Here is a 16,713-nt window from a genome sequence, read left to right as displayed (position 1 = left end):
TTACTAAATGTCGCAGCTTACTGAGGGAGTGTAAGGCAAAGGACACAGTGCCCGTGCGCTTTGAAGGAAGCTATTCATTAGTACATTATCTCTGCACTCCTGGCTGCTGCTTCCCGGGTCCCGTCTCCCATGCTCTATTTGGGATTCATCTTCTTTGGAGCATTGTAGATGGTATTGTGTTTTAAACTTTGATCGTTAGTGTATAGAATGCTATTTAGGCTGGGCTTCTTGGTGCACACCTGTAATCCCAAGCATTTGGGATGCTGAGGCAGGAAGGTTGAGAGTTTGAGGCCAGCTTGGGCTAAAGAGGGAGACTATGTCTCCATAACAAAAACAAAGAAAGAAAAATAGATAAATGTTATTCATCTTTTGTTTGTGCTTCAACCAAACTGTTCATAAACAGTCAGGGATGCATATTTGGTCACAGGCCACAGTTTGCTGGATCCTAGCTAAGAGAACGTAAAAATTTAAAGCAGGTATAGTCAAGATTTCTTTTTTTTCTAAGGTTTCTCTTTTTTTTCCTTTTCCTTTTGGTGGGACTGGGGTTTGAACTCTGGGCTGCATACTTGCAAAGCAGTCATCAAGATTTTTTCTTAAAGGCACATTTCCATTATTACTAAATGAACAAAAGTGGCAATTAAACATCTTTCCATTTAGAAATGTCTAACATATGATTCTCACTAGTAGTACTTGGTTACTTTTAGGCTGGGGCACATAGGCTAATATGTGCCTCTGGCTAAGCCATATGGATTTTGAATCTTTCCTTGCAGGGGGTGGTGGTGAGACAGGCTCTCTTTTCTTTCTTTCTTTTTTGTGATACTGGGGTTTGAATTCAAGGCCTACATCTTGAGCCACTCCACCAGTCCTTTTTCGTGATTTTTTTTTCAAGATAGGGTCTCTCAAAGTATTTGCCCAGGCTGACTTTGAACTGAGATGCCCTGGTTTCTGCATCCTGAGTAGCTAGGATTATAGGCATGAGCCACCAGTGCCCCACCTATTTCTATTTTTATTTGTCATTTTATAAACTTTTTTTTTGGCCACACTGGAGCTTAAAATCAGGGCCTCATGCTTGCTAAGCAGGCGCTCTACTGCTTGAGTCAGTCTGACAGCATTATTTGTCATTTTAATGTAGATACAATTATTAGGTTGTCTTTCATATTGCAATATTTAAGTTTGCATTTTATGTCCTTTAAGATACATTAAAAAAAAAAACACATCAACTGCAAATGTGAAGGGAAGGAAAAGCAGTACCCAACCAGAGCTCCACGTTGCAGGAACACTTCACTCATTCTTTTAGAAGGCTTTAAGAAATATCATGACATGAGCTTGAAATGTGTTTAGGCGTCATCTTTGACTCCTGACGTGACACTGGTGATGTAGACTGTAGGAAAACAGGGGTTGCCAAATGACCAAAGTGTGGAGTCGCAGGGCGCCCATTCCCCACAGGAGCACACCGAATGGCTTAGGCAATGATCTCACACCCACACTGAACGAGAGTGGCAACGCATGCCACAGCTGTTCTCATCCGTCTATCGAACCTTGGATCCATTTCCTAGTCACGTGATACTGAGATTGGGCTAGCTGTCCATGGGCTAATCACCTCTTAATAAGGGCCTTGTGCCAAAGCGTTTTCCATGCTTTCCAGTCCCGGATTTTTGCAGCTTGCTGATACATTTTTTTCTGGTCTTCGTCCACAGCAGTTCATTTCCTGTGGTGCATCTACTTCTTTTCCTTTTGGCGGGACTGGGGTTTGAACTCAGGGCTCCGCGCTCGCCCCAGCCCTCAGCCGTTGCCTCTTTGTGCGTGGATGTAGCGCGTTTGGAACTTTGCTCTAGCCCTGCGGGCGTTCTCAGGTCGTGAAGATGCTGCCTCGATGCCTTTTCTGGTCACGAGTCGTCACTTTCACATCAAGCAGCCATTTGATTTTTCGGCCAGTTCCTTTGCATTCGTGTGAGTGTGCTCGGGAAGCTCTAGCTGACAGTTTCACAGTTGCTAAAGGCGAGAAGAACTGCCATTTGCCAGGTCGTAACCATAGCAACGGATGCTTTGTCCAAATAGTTTATTTTAACTCCAGCTGTACAGAGGTCATGCAACCGCGTAAGCTCCCTTCGCTGAAACGCGGGCTATAAACTAATTCAAGCTTCTGTACACTTTTTTTCCTAATTCTTGGCAAATTGCAAACATAGACACAAGAGCCTGAGTGAGAGACCAAACGCCAGCCTGAAGAACAGATACCTGAAAACAAATCCCCAAATCTCTTGTCTTGGTTTTTAATAAAGTTGTATACATTGGATGTAGCTTGCTGGGAAACTCATACCCACAGGCTTGCTTGAATTTACTGATCATGGCTCCTACCACATGAGGCATGCCTCCGCCCTTTTGGCTTTAGTTATTTTTCAAATAGGGTCTAAGTTTTTGCCTGGGCTAACCTGAACTTCGATCTTCCTATTTACACCTCTCCGGTAGTTGGGATAACAGGCACTCTGCTTATTGGTTGAGATGGGGTCTCATGAACTTTTTGGCTGGACCATTCTTCCTGATCTCTGCTTCCTAAGTAGCTAGGATTACAGGTGTGAGCTACCCTACCCAGCTTGCATAGAACTTTGGGGAAAATGTCTTTGTCATCCATATATATATTTTGGCAGCACTGGGGTTTGAACTCACGGCCTCACGCTTGCTTGGCAGGTGCTCTACCACTGGAGCCACTCCAGCAGCACTCATTCATATATTTGAAAACAGGAATGAAGCTCATAAACTTGCCTTCTTCATTCTCAGTCATCCCTTTCGCTGGCTTCTTCAGTGGGATGTCATGAAGCTTAGCAAGCAGTTTGGCTGCTGTGCAAACAGACTTGGGCTTTCTGCAACTGATGTAAGGCCTTATCCAATGCCTGGATGACGTGCTGATCACCAGGATAGGGTCATGGCTCAGGTGGTAGAGCGTCTGCCTGGCAAGCATAAGGCCCTGAGTTCAAACCCCAGTCCTGCCAGAAAAAAGGATGAACACCATTCAAAACAGTGTTGGTTAGTTGAACAAATTTACCAAGTACTTCCAAAACCAGCTCCACAAATAGTGTTGGCATATTTTCCTGGATAAGCTTACAGGTTGCTTTACAGTCTTCAGCTAGATGTGGTTTTCTAGTTCCTGAATCAGGTGAGGTAAACAGGAGACACAGCACAGAGTAAGACATACGCATTGTCAGGTCATTATTTTTTCTCTTGTCGAATGATTCGGCACTTTGCATGTGGTGTGCTGCGGTCATCATTGACATTAATGAGTAACTTTAGTGTATGAACTGGGATCTAAGTATTTTTGACATCAAATTTCTCCACTTTTTTTTTTTTTCATTTTTCTTTTATTATTCATATGTGCATACAAGGCTTGGTTTATTTCTCCCCCCTGCCCCCACCCCCTCCCTTACCACCCACTCCACCCCCTCCCGCTCCCCCCCTCAATACCCAGCAGAAACTATTTTGCCCTTATCTCTAATTTTGTTGTAGAGAGAGTATAAGCAATAATAGGAAGGAACAAGGGTTTTTGCTGGTTGAGATAAGGATAGCTATACAGGGCATTGACTCACATTGATTTCCTGTGCGTGGGTGTTATCTTCTAGGTTAATTCTTTTTGATCTAACCTTTTCTCTAGTACCTGGTCCCCTTTTCCTATTGGCCTCAGTTGCTTTAAGGTATCTGCTTTAGTTTCTCTGCATTAAGGGCAACAAATGCTAGCTAGTTTTTTAGGTGTCTTACCTATCCTCACCCCTCCCTTGTGTGCTCTCGCTTTTATCATGTGCTCATAGTCCAATCCCATTGTTGTGTTTGCCCTTGATCTAATGTCCACATATGAGGGAGAACATACGATTTTTGGTTTTTTGAGCCAGGCTAACCTCACTCAGAATGATGTTCTCCAATTCCATCCATTTACCAGCGAATGATAACATTTCGTTCTTCTTCATGGCTGCATAAAATTCCATTGTGTATAGATACCACATTTTCTTAATCCATTCGTCAGTGGTGGGGCATCTTGGCTGTTTCCATAACTTGGCTATTGTGAATAGTGCCGCAATAAACATGGAAGTGCAGGTGCCTCTGGAGTAACAGTCTTTTGGGTATATCCCCAAGAGTGGTATTGCTGGATCAAATGGTAGATCGATGTCCAGCTTTTTAAGTAGCCTTCAAATTTTTTTCCAGAGTGGTTGTACTAGTCTACATTCCCACCAACAGTGTAAGAGGGTTCCTTTTTCCCCGCATCCTCGCCAACACCTGTTGTTGGTGGTGTTGCTGATGATGGCTGTTCTAACAGGGGTGAGGTGGAATCTTAGTGTGGTTTTAATTTGCATTTCCTTTATTGCTAGAGATGGTGAGCATTTTTTCATGTGTTTTCTGGCCATTTGAATTTCTTCTTTTGAGAAAGTTCTGTTTAGTTCACTTGCCCATTTCTTTATTGGTTCGTTAGTTTTGGGAGAATTTAGTTTTTTAAGTTCCCTGTATATTCTGGTTATCAGTCCTTTGTCTGATGTATAATTGGCAAATATTTTCTCCCACTCTGTGGGTGTTCTCTTCAGTTTAGAGACCATTTCTTTTGATGAACAGAAGCTTTTTAGTTTTATGAGGTCCCATTTATCTATGCTATCTCTTAGTTGCTGTGCTGCTGGGGTTTCATTGAGAAAGTTCTTACCTATACCTACTAACTCCAGAGTATTTCCTACTCTTTCTTGTATCAACTTAAGAGTTTGGGGTCTGATATTAAGATCCTTGATCCATTTTGAGTTAATCTTGGTATAGGGTGATATACATGGATCTAGTTTCAGTTTTTTGCAGACTGCTAACCAGTTTTCCCAGCAGTTTTTGTTGAAGAGGCTGCTATTTCTCCATCGTATATTTTTAGCTCCTTTGTCAAAGATAAGTTGCTCATAGTTGTGTGGCTTCATATCTGGATCCTCTATTCTGTTCCACTGGTCTTCATGTCTGTTTTTGTGCCAGTACCATGCTGTTTTTATTGTTATTGCTTTGTAATATAGTTGGAAGTCAGGTATTGTAATACCTCCTGCATTGTTCTTTTGACTGAGTATTGCCTTGGCTATTCGTGGCCTCTTGTGTTTCCATATAAATTTAACAGTAGATTTTTCAATCTCTTTGATGAATGTCATTGGAATTTTGATGGGAATTGCATTAAACATGTAGATTACTTTTGGGAGTATAGACATTTTTACTATGTTGATTCTACCAATCCATGAGCATGGGAGATCTCTCCACTTTCTATAGTCTTCCTCAATCTCTTTCTTCAGAAGTGTATAGTTTTCCTTGTAGAGGTCTTTCACATCTTTTGTTAGGTTTACACCTAGGTATTTGATTTTTTTTGAGGCTATTGTAAATGGAATTGTTTTCATACATTCTTTTTCCGTTTGCTCATTGTTAGTGTATAGAAATGCTAATGATTTTTCTATGTTGATTTTATATCCTGCTACCTTGCTATAGCTAGTGATGATGTCTAGAAGCTTCTGAGTAGAGTTTTTTGGGTCTTTAAGGTATAGGATCATGTCATCTGCAAATAGGGATATTTTGACAGTTTCTTTACCTATTTGTATTCCTTTTATTCCTTCTTCTTGCCTAATTGCTCTGGCTAGGAATTCCAGTACTATGTTGAATAGGAGTGGAGATAGTGGGCATCCTTGTCTGGTTCCTGATTTTAGAGGGAATGGTTTTAATTTTTCTCCGTTAAGTATAATGCTGGCTGTAGGTTTGTCATATATAGCTTTTATAATGTTGAGGAACTTTCCTTCTATTCCTAGTTTTCTTAGAGCTTTTATCATGAAATTTCTCCACTTTTTAATCTACCTGAACTTTTTCCATATACTGAGAGCAATTTGACTTTTTTTTCTGCAGTACCGGGGTTTTAACTCAGGGTCTACACCATGAACCACTTCATCAGCTCTTTTTTGTGTGTGTGTGATGTATTTTTTCGAGATAGGGTCTCGGACTATTTGTCCTGGCTGGCTTTGAACCTCAATCCTCTTGATCTCTGCTTCCTGAGTAGCTAGGATTACAGGCGTGAGCCACCAGTGTCCAGAGCAATTTGATTTTATAGTAAATTTGAAGCTTCTTGTTTGCGGGAAAGGAGCTGCAAAGATTTCCTGATAAAACTTTAAGGGAAATTTTCTTATAAACATAAACAAAGGAGTTAATAACACCAGGAATTACCTTCTGGTTTGGGTCTTCTCCATCACAATCATTTTTTAGATTAGAGCAGCATTCAGTTAAAGATGGTCTGAAGAGGCTCAACCATCAATTTCCTGCCCACACCCAACACCAGCCCTCCAATTTCCATAAGTAATTCATTCCTAGCCACACCATGGCTACAGCCAATGGTGTGCAATTTACTCTTCTTAATAAACTGAGTGGTAGCCTGGAGGAGTGGTTCAGTGCCTGCCTGGTAAGCATGAGGCCCTGAGTTCAAACTCCAGTACTGCTAAATGAATGAATGAGTAAACAAACTGGGTGTCAAGACAGCCATATTAGCAGTCCATACAGTCTGCCCTCTTGCTAGATTCTTCCCAACACCTATGATGCAAAACAAGTACTTCTTCACACTGCAGAGCTCTCGTGGGCGTGAACCACCAGTGTCCGGCTGTTGAAGTTCATTTTATAGCCTAGGTAACTTTGATGAGTATTCCATGGGCACTGAAAAACAATGTAGATGAGCTGGTGGAGTGTCTCAAGCAGTAAGAGTGCCTGCTTAGCAAGCGTGAGACCCTGAGTTCAAATCCCATTGCTACCAACAACAACAAAAAAAACCCAACAAACCCACACAATGTATATGAGGCCAGGCATGGTGGGCGAGGTCTATAATCCCAGTAATTGGGAGGCTGAGGCAGGAGAAAAGTGAGTTCAAGGCCAGGCTGGGCTACATAGTGAAATCTTATGTCATTAAAAAAGGTGACATGAGACACTAAGAGAGCTTGCATATTCTGACGTTGCTGGGCTGAGGTTCTACAAATGTCATTGGTTGATGGCGCCGTTCAGTCCCCTGTCATTACTCATTGCCCTCTAGTAGTTCTGTGAATTGCTGACCGTCATTAGCAATGTGCCTGCATCTCCTTTCACCCTGATCAGTTTCTCCTTCGTGTTTGTTTGACAGTGGCCTCACTGTTGCCCAGACCCACCTTGAACTTCTGGGCTCAAGTGACCCTCCTGCCTCAGCTTCCCGCCTTCATGTGTTTTGAAGCTACTTTGTTTATTGCAAGCACATTTAGGATTTCTGTGTCTTCTTGGTGGATTGATTCTTTTATCATTTTATAACGCCCCTCTTTGTCCCTGAAAGTTTATTGGCAGTGACGTCTGCTTCTTATTTATTTATTGGTTTGCTTGTTTGCTTGTTTATTTATTTTGGCAGCACTGGGGTTTGAAGTTAAGGCCTCACATTTGCTAAGTGGGCGCTCTACTGTTTGGGCCCTGCCCCCAGCCCTGAAGTCTGCATTTTAAAATTTATGTGTGCATTGCATATTTTTCTATTCATTTACATAAGTTTTGAGCATATCACTGTATAGTTTTCTTAGTGCTTGCTCTAGGTATTATAATGAATTATAATGAATTATAATGAATGTGTGTATCGCAATCTAGTGCCATCAGTTTAAACAGTTTTCTTTTTTTTGATGATACTGGAGTTTGAACTCAGGGCCTTGCGCTGCTAGACAAGCACTTCAAACTTGAACTGTACTTTAGTTTACTTTCAGAAAGTGTCTTGGATGCTGGTGGAATGGGTCCAGTGGTAGAGTGCCTGCCTACCTAGCAAGCACGAGGCCCTGAGTTTAAGCCCCAGGATCATAAAAAAAAAAAAAAAACAAAAGAATCAGAAATGGTCTTTATTATGCCTGGAGCTGGCCTTGGACCAGAGTCCTCCTTACCTCCACCTCCGATATAGCTGAGATTGCAGGCATGAACCACCACACCCAGCTTGTTCTCTGAGAAAGGGTTTCCCTAACTTTTTTGCCCAGGTTTGCCTCAAACTGAGATCCTCCTACCTCTGCCTCCCACCTAGCTATGATTACAAGTATGAGCCACCATGCCCGACACTATCCTTCTGGCGTTTAAAATATAGCTGTCTCCAGATACAGTCACACTATAAGCAATAACTTCAACATGCCAATTTTATTTTCAACAGGGGAGAGTGCGAATGCAGTCCCCACTACCACAACTTATGCGGTCAAATTTCCCTCATTTGGGAAGGAGCCATAAGCCATGCATTTGGTGTAGGTTCTGTTGCCACTTTCAAGAAAATAAAAGTTCTCTTACCTAGAACGTTTGTAGAGCAAGAGGGAAAACTGAGGTAGGCAATCCCCAAAGTCAGCTGCTTCACTCCCACTGTCGGTGTCAAGCTTCCGGGGAAGGAATGCCAGGCATGGTGCCAACTAGCTTCTCCTGATGAGGCAGGTGGAGTTCTTTTGTCTAAAATCTCCTTTACTGCTTCCTTGCAGCCAAGACAAGAAATGGAACCAAAAGTTTTAATGTGTCCACATATATTAGCTTATAAATAACCAAGGCCATCATATCTACAACATGGGCATCCAGAATGGAGTTACAAAGAGAAGGCCATGGCAAAGAATCCTGTAACCCTAGCTACTCAGGAGGCAGAGACCAGGAGGATCCCAGTTCAAGGCCAGCCCTGGCAAATAGTTTGCAAGACCCTGTCTCGACAAAACCCTTCACAAAAAAAGGGCTGGTGGAATGGCTCAAGGTGTAGGCCCTGAGTTCAAACCCCAGTACTGTATGGTGCATACGCCTGTAATCCCAGCACTCAGAAGGCTGAGGCAGGAGGTCTCCTCTCTTCTCTCTTTTGTCTCTCTGCTCTCTGTTGATGACCAAACCCAGGGCCTTGCACATGGTAGGCAAGCACTCATGGATTTCTTTTGGTTTTTCTTTCTGGCCTTTTCTCAACTTCTGGAAACCATAGATATATGTCTTGCCAAATTTGGGAAGCTTTCAGCCATTATTTCTTCAAATACTGTTTCATTGTCACGTTTTTCTCTACATATAATGGTCCAATGATAGGAATTTTTGATATTTGTTATTATCATATAATTCCCCAACACTCTGCTCATCTTTTTTTTAATACAGGGTCTCACTCTGTAGACAACGCTGGATTTAAACTTAAGATCCTCCTGCCTCAGGCTCCCAATGCTGGGATTAAAAGTATGCGTCACCATGCCTGGCTTTTTTCCAGTGTCGTTCCTTCTTCAAAGATCACTTATTTTCTGTCATATTTATTCTGTCACTGAGCTTTTCATGTGAGTTTTAATTTTCATTTATATTTTTCCAATTGTGCCATTTCTGTTTGTTTTTTGTGTGTCTTCTTTCCTTTGTTTCTGTTTGTGTGTGTGTTTGTTTTAAGGCTGACCTCAAACTGCCAATCCTCCTGCCTCAGCTTCCCAAGTGCTGGATTTATAGGCATTTGGCACCATGCTGGCCTTTTTTTGTGTGTGTGGCACTGGGGTTTGAACTCAAGGCCTCACGCTTGCTAGACAGGCACTCTACCACTTGAGTCATTCCACCAGCTCTTTTTTTGGTGTGTGTTGGGTATTTTTAAGATAGGGTCTTGCAGACTATTTGCTTTGGCTGGCTTTGAACCATGATCCTCCTGAATTCTACCTCCTGAGTAGCTGGGATTACAGGCATGTACCGTCATGCCTAGGTACACCTGACTTTTACTTATTGTATCATGTTAACATCAGTATCCTATTTAGTCTGTTTAGCAGACAGTCATCTTCTTCAGACTTGACAGGTCCTGACCTTTTGATGCTGTAAGTATAGTGGCAACTGAGACCATGCAATGTCCTTCTGGTCTGCTTCACTTGCCAGGTGCTACATCTCAGTGTTTGTTGGTGCCAAGGGTAGATACCGCTTCCCTGCTCTCATCTGAGTGCCACTGAGTGGGTGATGGAGGATGTGGACTGGGAGGTGGAATGCTCTATTCAGCTTCCAGGTGCTGGAGGCCCTTCTCCATCTGCACTGGGTGCTGCCTCTGGGGTGCAAGGCCATTTCGTGGGCCTAAAGGCTCTGTACAAGGGGTTATTTTGTTTTCAGTACTGGTTTTGGTTTTTTTTTTGTGGGACTGGAGTTTGAACTCAGGACCTCTGCTTGCTAGGCAGGCTCTCTACCACTTGAGCCACTCTACCAGCCCTTTTTTGTATTGGGTATTTTTTGAGATAAGGGCTCCTGTGAGCCTGGGGCTGGCTGCAAATCCTTATCCTCCTGATCTCTTCCTCCTGAGTAGCTAGGATTGCAGGCATGAGCCACTGGCTCAGCACTGGGGTTTGAGCTCAGGGACTTGCACTTGCTAGGCAGGCGCTCTACCACTTGAGCCACGCCCCTAGTCTTCTGCTTTGGTTTTTTGTGAGATAGGATCTCACATTTATACCCAGTAGCTGGGATGGCAGGCCTGTACCACGACGCCCGGCTATTATTGATCGAGATGGTGTCTGGCAAACTTTTGGCCCAGGCTGGCCTTGAACCATGATCATCCCGTTATCTTTTTCCTGAGTAGCTAGGATTGCAGGCCTGAGCCAGTGTGTCCGGATCTGTGCAATTTTAAAGAGTTTTCTTGGTACATAAGGTTGCATTACTGCAAATAGCCCAGGGTAGCTCATCAGACTTTAACTTATCTGGCTGGTCCATGGATCAGGTCTGGTTATCCTCAGGAATTTCTGTGTACCGACAAGTGCCGTGTGCAAAAGCCGAAGAACTTCTTTTTACCACAGACTCCAGCCTGCATAATTGTAAGTTATGGACACTTGTAGTTCAAAAGGCTGATGAGACAGTTGAGCATGGTAGTACAGACCTGTAATCCCAGGACTCAAAAAACTGAAGCAAAAGGATCTTGAGTTCAAGGCCAGCCTTGGATACACAGCAAATTCAAGTTCATCCTGACCTGGACCAGGGGTCAGTGAGACTCTGTCTCAAAAAAAAAATGGTTCAAGAGGCCTAAGTAGGATGACAGTCTGTGCAGTTGGTTAGTTTTTTTTTTAATAGAGAAGGGGTGTCATATGTGGTTCAGGTTGGTCTTGAACTCCTGGGCTCCAGCTACACTCCTGCCTCAGCCTCTGGAGTAGCTGGGACCTCAGCCATGTGCACTGCTGCTTCTTTCCTTCCTTTCTTCCTTCCTTCCTTCCTTCCTTCCATCCCAAATAGCTTAGGATTAGAGGTGTGAGCCACAGACACCCGGCTTGGATTTTTTTTGTGTGTGTGTGTAGGACTAGGGTTTGAACTCAGGGCTTTGCACTTGCAAAGCAGGCACTCTACCGCTTGAGCCAAACCTTCATTATGCCATTATTTTTAAATATTTTATTTTCAAATAGCTTGTGGGGCTAGGGATATGACTCAGTGGTAGAATATGTGCCTAGCACACTCAAGGACCTGAGTTCAAGCCCCAGCACTTCCACCTCGATTAGGCTTTCGTTTAATGCAAGGATTCCTTCTATCTTGCATTGTTCTACTGACACCACGTGGCTGGGCTGAGGAAGTGGGGGGCTCTGGTTGTGTCTCATCCCACTGCTACTTTTTTAATTGTGGTCTATTTTCTCCACTGGAACATTCCATATAATCAGAAGTATTACATGCGCCTAAAACATCTATTCTTGCAGGACTTTTAGCAATATCAGTTCAAATCACTTAGGTGTATACCTATCAGGTCAAATATGGTACAGTTTGAATAAGTTTACCATGGTGAGGCACCACTGATAAGCCAAAAAGATGTCACATGGGTGATGCAGTCAATCTGTTTGTTTGTTTGTTTGTTCGTTTTGTTTTTTGAGACAGGGTCTCCCTATGTAGCTTAAGCTGGCCTAGAGTTGAGATCCTCCTGCCTCAACCTCCCAAGTGCTGGGATTATAGGTGTGCACCACCATACATGCCTCATCAATATATTTATTAGGAGCACATGGGGCTGATGCCCAGTGTAATGGATACGCTTCAAGCACAAGACCAATGGGCTAATTGTTGGCAGGAGTCACAGGCCTGATATGCAGTGGTGGCTTATGAAACAGCAACACAAGCCTCTACTTTGTAAGAGAGGGCAGGTTTTGGTTTTGATTTTCCTGGCTTGCAGAGGGACTGAGTATTGTGAATCCACTCACATGAATAGAAGAAAGTTGGCTTGGCAAACAGGAAGTTTTGCTTTTCGTGGGTTGACCAGCTGCCCCTGCTGGAGCTGAGCTAACTCCAGAGCCAGAATGGAACCCTCAGGATGTCATCTGTGAAGTGAAAGCTTTGGGCATCAGAGGGCTGAGGCACTGCACTGAATCTTGACTCAGCCACTGGTACCCAGGAGGTTTCCCCACAAGGGCATTTTTACATGGCACAGTGACCTGAAAAGAAACAGAGTCCCCATGTGTCCCCAAACTCTGTCTGCACAGCCCCTCTGTCTTCTCTGAAAGGCATTGTGACCTTACGGGGCCTCTCATTGGGTGTCCTAAGCTGGAGCCCAATTAAGCTGGCCTCTCACCTTTCCACACTCTTGGCTGACAAGTTGACCACTGACGCATGAGAATATACTATGTACACAGACAGGAAAAGCAATGTCAACATTGTGTCACTTCTCATCCAAGGATGACATTTGAACCAGAGGCCAGTTGACAGAAAACAAGCATGGTGGCTTGCTACCATGGATGACCCTCTTCTAAACTACAGCCAGGCATTTTACAGACTTGCATGGAAGTCTTTGGCTGTACCATGAAAGGAAAGGGGGGGGTGAAGCAAAAAGTCCCCTGTGTCACCAGAACCAAGGAGGCAGACGAGAAATGACCTGTGACAATTCCTCCCAAGGGTACTGCATTCCAGGGAAGATGACAGGATGTGCTGTGAAGTACAGTGAACTTTTTCTCTCGCTCCCTTGTTAGAGCAAACTTCCTCTCACTCCTGGTTATTACTGAACCTAACTGGGGCTAGCTGGGGGCGACTGGAGTTTTAGAAAAGACACAGGATAGACAGACAGACAGAAAGTGGGGTCAGGTGTGTTGGGCGCTTGGGTGGAGATGCACCCATTGCTTCTTTTCTCTATATTCTTTAAGGCCTTACTCTTTTATAATTCTTTAAAACCTTGCTTCTAAAGTCTTTCCTTTGGGGGCAGGGAGCAGGGGGGAGAAATGACCCAAACAGTGTGCGCACGTGTGAATAAATGAATAAAAAAAGTCTTTCCTTAAAAACCTCTTTCCTTAGACTTGCTCTGTCTCATGTTTTCTCTTAGCTGTTAATCTCTCTTAAAGTCTTCACCCCCACAGGCTTGCATTGTCCCATCTCTCTTCAGCTTTCTTAAAGCCTCAGTGCTCAGACTTGCAAACAACAGCTGCACCTAAAAACTGCATATGCATAACTCTTAACGTCTCGGTCCTCTATCTTGCACTGTCCCATGTTCTCTTTGACTTTTCTTTAGCTTAGCTTCTCTAAAGCCTATGTTGAAGTTCTTGGTGCAGGCTTTCTATCAACACCTCTTTAGTAATTCCCCTTTAGCAATTCTTCTCCAGCAATTCTTTTCCCTTCAGCAATTTTTTCCCTTCCAAAGGCTTCCCACACCAAAAAGCCCCAAAGCAAAAGTCCCCAAAAGCAAAAAGCAAAAGCCCAAAGCCTCAAGCCCTCCTTCAGCGGGTCTCTTATACCCAGCGGTAAACAGGGTGGAGCAGCGGTTTTCGGGGAGGGGTATGACATTATAACAGCAGAAACCTGCGTTCCTGCTTCTCTGACCATAAACAACTTGGGAGAAGCAGCTGTTCTGCTTCTGGGGCTGTGCCAATCTTGGAAAAGCAGGTGAGCCACATCTCACCTTGCTTGTGCCCAGTTCTCACAGACTTCTCATAATCCACTCTCCACAGTGAAGACTATGTAAGTTATGGGGACAAACCAAGGTTGCCAGCACGCCATGCCAGGGTCCTTGGCCTGCAATGGATACATGAAGACACAGGCCTGATGGCTTCACATGGTCTGCATTTTACAGAAAATGATGGTCTAGGCAACATGAGTTGTGAACAGAGAATTTTGAGTACTGTGATTAGCTGTAAGCTTGTCTTATTGAGTCTTGGTTAATATGGTTCAAATTCTAATATTTCATTCAAAATAATAACATGTAAAAATACATGTTTCAGCAAAACAGTGCCCCAGAGAGTCATGTATGCTAAAGTTTTGGTTAATAGAGGTGGGAGCAGAAGATGATAGACTTTTAGTTTTGTCTTACAGTGCTGGGGACAGAACCCAGGGCTTAGTGCTCTACCACTGAGACACACCCCTACCCCATGGGACTCTTCATCCAGGTTATTGACTGTAAATCCTTCCATAACACAATGCCAACTCAACTACTGAGACTAGTCCTCTGTATAGGAATCAGCATTTTTACAAGGCCAAGGACTCTCTCTCTCTCTCGCTCTCTCTCTCTCTATATATATATGAAGTTTTTTGAGTTGAGGGTCTCACTATGTCCAGACTGGCTGGCTTCAAACTTCCAGGCTTCAAGCAATCCTTCTGTCTCAGTCTCCCCAGTAGCTGGACTATAGGTATGCCCAGCCTGGTGTTCTATTTCTTGACTAGGTGGTGTTTCATTGGGGTGTGTGTGTATTCAGTTTAGAATAATTCATTTAGCTTGGCACTTAAGATTTGTGCATTTTTCTGATAAGAACTTTAGTGAAAGATTTAAAAAATTAGGACTGACAGAATGGCACAAGTGGTAGAATGCCTGTCTAGCAAGCCCGAGGCCCTGAGTTCAAACCCCAGTACTGCCAAACAAAGATTTAAAAATCAACTTAAAGAATACAATGACACAAGCAACGTGATTTATTGCAGATAACTGACTCAGGCACTGGTGCTGGCTGCCCATTTCCTAACCAGGACATGCCCTTCTAGTGCATTCTAATGCTCTTCCTGTTGCCTTAGGCTCTGTCTGTAGCCCTTGTGTCTTCTAGCAAGCTCTCTACCATCCCATCATCCCATGCCTGCCATTGCCATGTCAACATAGCATCCTCACGTTGTTATTCCATGCTTCTCTCCTGCAAACCAAAGAGCATTTCAGAGCTTCTTCTCTCCTTCCTTCTCTCCCTTCCTTTCTTCCTTCCTTTCTCTCTCTCTCTCTCTCTCTCTCTCTCTCTCTCTCTCTCTCTCTCTCTCTCTCTCCCCCTCTCTCCTCCACTCCCCCCTTCCCCCTTTCTTTCTCCAGTCCTGGGGCTTGAACTCAGGGCCTTGTGCTTGCCTAGCAAGTGTTTTATCACTTGAATCACACCTCCCAGCCCTCTTTGCATTAGTGATTTTTCAGTAGGGTCTCATGTCTTTGCCCAGGCTCGTCTGGACAGAAATTCTCCCAATCTCCATTTCCCAAGTAGCTGGGACTACAGGCATGAGCTATCATGCCTGACCCCCCTAAATTTAGTATTTCTGGTACCATTCTCTCTCTCCTTTCTATTTTTTTTTGTGGTACTGAGGTTTGAACTCAGGGCCTCATGCTTGCTAAGCAGGCACTCTACCACTTGAGCCACTCTGCCAGCCTCCCTCTCCTTTCTTGAGTACACACATCACACTGTGACCACACTGACCCAAAAATACAGTGATTATGTTATTCTGACTAGCTCAAACTAAGGATTAATTTTCCACTTGGTTCAACAAAAAGTTTAAATTCCCACCAGGGCCTGCAGGATGCTCTGTGAATGGCCTTTGCCCTGCTCTGAAGCCTTGGAGCCTGCTCCTCCCAGCACCTTGGGCAATTCACAGGAGGCAGCCAACCACTTCCCACCCTCCACTCTAGCTAAGATTACAGGCGGGAGCCACCAGCGCCTGGCTTCAGACATAGGAATTTTAATCCTAGCTTACAAACACAAAGCTATCAAAAACTTAAAAGACAAGTGTCTTTCAACCCAACAATACCTGGAATATTCACAAGGATGTTTATTTCAGCATGAATATGTTTCAGAGACTATGAACTGTTATACAGCTTTTAAAAGGTGGCTCACACCTGTAATCCTAGCTACCTGGGAGGCTGAGATCAGGAGGATCATGGTTCAAAGCCAGCCAAGGCAAATAATTCATGAGAACCCCCATCTCCAAAATAAACTGAGTAAAATGCACTGGAGGTGTGACTCAAGTAGCTCTCCTGCTTTGCAAGCACAAAACCCTGAGTTCAAACTCCAGTCCCACACAAAAAAAAGATGCTTTAGCCAGGCATAGTCATACATGCCTATAATGTCAGCATTTAGAAGGCTGAAACAGGAAGATAAAAGAGTTCAAGGCCAGCTTGGGCTACATACCAAGACCCTGTGTAAAAAAAATAAACAAATAAAAATAAAAAGGATGCTTTAGAGGTGTACCAAATGACTAGAAAAAAGTTTCCAGATGTGAAGAAGAGGCTGGCGGAATGGCTGAAGTGATAGAGTACCTGCCTAGCACGTGCGAGGAAGAACCAGGGTACACAACATGGTCTCATCTTTGCTAAACAAGCAAAACACCAACCCAAACTCAACCCAGAACAAGTTCTGACATTTACTGACCGTGTACCCTTGAGAATTCACTTTGCTTCTCCATGTATCAACACCATGGCTTTAATAACAGTGCGGGGTTTAGTCAGACATAGTATTTTTAAAGTCCTAGCGCTGGCTTTGTAGTTGAGTAAGTGTCGGCAGTATGTTAGAGAAAGAGGTGGAAGGACACACACCAAGATGCAGAAACTGCTAACCAGGGGAAAGGCGGAAATGA

General features: G+C 43.7%; 1 pseudogene; it reads right to left on the bottom strand.

Annotated features, from left to right (window-relative positions):
- Positions 1–1,849: 1,849 nt before the first annotated feature.
- Positions 1,850–3,346, bottom strand: LOC141419491 (cullin-2-like; annotated as a pseudogene).
- Positions 3,347–16,713: the final 13,367 nt, after the last annotated feature.

Source organism: Castor canadensis, chromosome X (genome assembly GCF_047511655.1).
Source record: "Castor canadensis chromosome X, mCasCan1.hap1v2, whole genome shotgun sequence".
NCBI lineage: Eukaryota > Metazoa > Chordata > Mammalia > Rodentia > Castoridae > Castor > Castor canadensis.
Note: the sequence above shows the minus strand (reverse complement) of the source record. Positions and strands in the feature narration are given on the sequence as shown.